Raw genomic sequence first — 2,362 nt, forward strand, 5'->3', positions numbered from 1 at the left:
TTCTAACTCTAAAATCCCAGCCCAAGTACATGAACCCTAACTCCCTATCCCCGCACACTAAACCCGGGCATCTCTCGGGCCGGGCCGGGTTTGGGGCCGGGCTCCAGAAAGCCCGATGCTAAAATGTAAAGCCCGAGCCAGAAAAAAGACCGACAAAAATTCATGTTTACAAGCCCGAGCCCGGCCCGAAGCCCGAGAACTCCTGATCGTGATGTACAACAAGTTACAGAAGCAGCATATTTCAGCAAACAACATTATAAATAGTAGCATGATATATAGATGTGTTCTTTAAGTAACAGCATCATATTTCACAAAACAGCAGCATATACATATTTCACAAAACAGCAGCATATACATATTTCACAAGACAACAGCATATACATATACATGTAATCCATTCATTACATTATTACATAACAACAATATATTTCCCAAGTCCAAAGACACAAGCAACATGGTTTGAAAAGTCCGCAACATGGTTTGATAAGTCCACAACATAGTTCAATAAGTCCACAACATAGTTCAACAAGTCGATTACATAACAACATATCAAATAACAAGTCCATTACATAATAAAGATATCAAATAGCAAGTTCAAAGCCACAAGATGATGACTCCGTTGAATCCATCTTTTCCTTGTTCCATCAAGCTATCTCAACTTCATCATTTTCCTGGATGAAAGCACAAGTTGAAAATAAGGAAGATAGGAATGGCATGAAGCACGAAAGTAAGTTTGATATCAACAAACAAGACAAGGTAGTAAAGGAGTGCATAACTGATATATGGTAAACAAGACAATATAGTAAGTTAGATAGAAATGACATGAATGAATACAAACTGAATCTGAAGATAACTCATCTGCATGAGAACTTGAAGGTCCACCTCCTGTAGTGCTCATTTCTACAAAACAAACAATACAAGAATCAATGGTAATGTGTGCAATGGTGATGTTAATATGAAACAACAATAGACACTTGATTGTACCTTCATTCTGAGACATCTTCCAACGATACCAATCTTGGAGACACATTAAAGCCTCGATGGTCTTAGGCTTAAGTGAAGCTCGGTTAGGTGTTATAACTTTGCGACTCATGCTAAATGCTTGCTCCGAAGCAACACGATAAATGGGACAGCAAGAATAGCCCGAGCCATTGATGCAAGCTCAGGGTATCGCATAGATGATTTGCTCCAAAATTCCAAGACATTCAACTCATCAGTCAATTTTCTAGGAGTTTCTTCCAAGTAAATATCCAATTGAGACCTCTCTATGTTTTTCCGTTGAGATTGAATGTAACTCTCATAGTCATCGAACATTTCAGAACCATCTCCCCTACTTCCCCTACTATTTGTACCATCAGCTGATGATGTTTGACTAACAGCAGCACAACTATATTTAGCAAACAAATTCTCCAAAGTTTTCTTAACTTCATCCATCCGACGTTCTGCCTCGTCGGGGGCATAAAGTTTTCCATAACAGTATTTAACAAAACCAAGCTTGCAATGGGGATCAAGGACAGCAGCACAAGACAAGAAGACATTATAATCAGCCCAATACTTATCAAACTTCTCTTTCATTGGAGCTAGCATTGGTGCCATGAACTCAAGTCATTCACTAGATGCCTTCAAGACACATGATTGAACCAAGAACACACACTGGAAATACAAATTGGAGGTAGGATACTTTGTCCCAGACAATGTGCATGTCACTTTATAAAAAGTTTTCAAGAAATCATGCATGATACGAACCTTTTCCCATTCATCATGAGTAAGAGAGAAGTTTCACTTGAATATGCCATCCCTATTACCAAACAACAGTAATGCATCTTTAAAATACAAAGCGTTCTCAAGCATTGTGTATGTTGAATTCCAACGGATGGGCATATCAACTCTCAGCATTTTATCTTCTTTCAAATGGTAAATGTTCTTAGCAGTTTCATAGAACTTGTGAATACGATTGCTACAAACTTTGATATATTGAATGCCCTCTCTGATCTTGTCAACAGATTTATCAATAAGTTTCAGACCAGCTTGGACAATCAGATTTAAAATGTGTGCACAACATCAGACTTGAAGAAAGTTCCAAACAATGGTAACACACCTTTAGGCAGCAATGTAGTTCTCAAAGTGTTGATCATTGAATCATTGTATGCAGCATTATCAAGAGTCATGCACATTATTTTGGTGTCAACCTTTCACTCACGAAAACATAAATGGACTTCATTAGCAATCGTAGCCCCATCATAAGGCGGATTCAACTTTTTAAACCATATTATCCTTTTGTTCAGTCTCCAAGCATCATCAACATAATGACAAGTAATACAAATATAACTAAACTTTGTCACATATGATTTCCAATTGTCCG

At 37.8% G+C, this 2,362-nt stretch overlaps 1 pseudogene; it reads right to left on the minus strand.

Annotated features, from left to right (window-relative positions):
* Window positions 1–644: 644 nt before the first annotated feature.
* On the minus strand, window positions 645–1,881 carry LOC147960702 (zinc finger BED domain-containing protein DAYSLEEPER-like; annotated as a pseudogene).
* Between the last annotated feature and the right edge of the window lie 481 nt (window positions 1,882–2,362).

This window comes from Triticum urartu, chromosome 7A (genome assembly GCF_056163025.1).
Source record: "Triticum urartu cultivar PI428250 chromosome 7A, HENAU_Tu73, whole genome shotgun sequence".
NCBI lineage: Eukaryota > Viridiplantae > Streptophyta > Magnoliopsida > Poales > Poaceae > Triticum > Triticum urartu.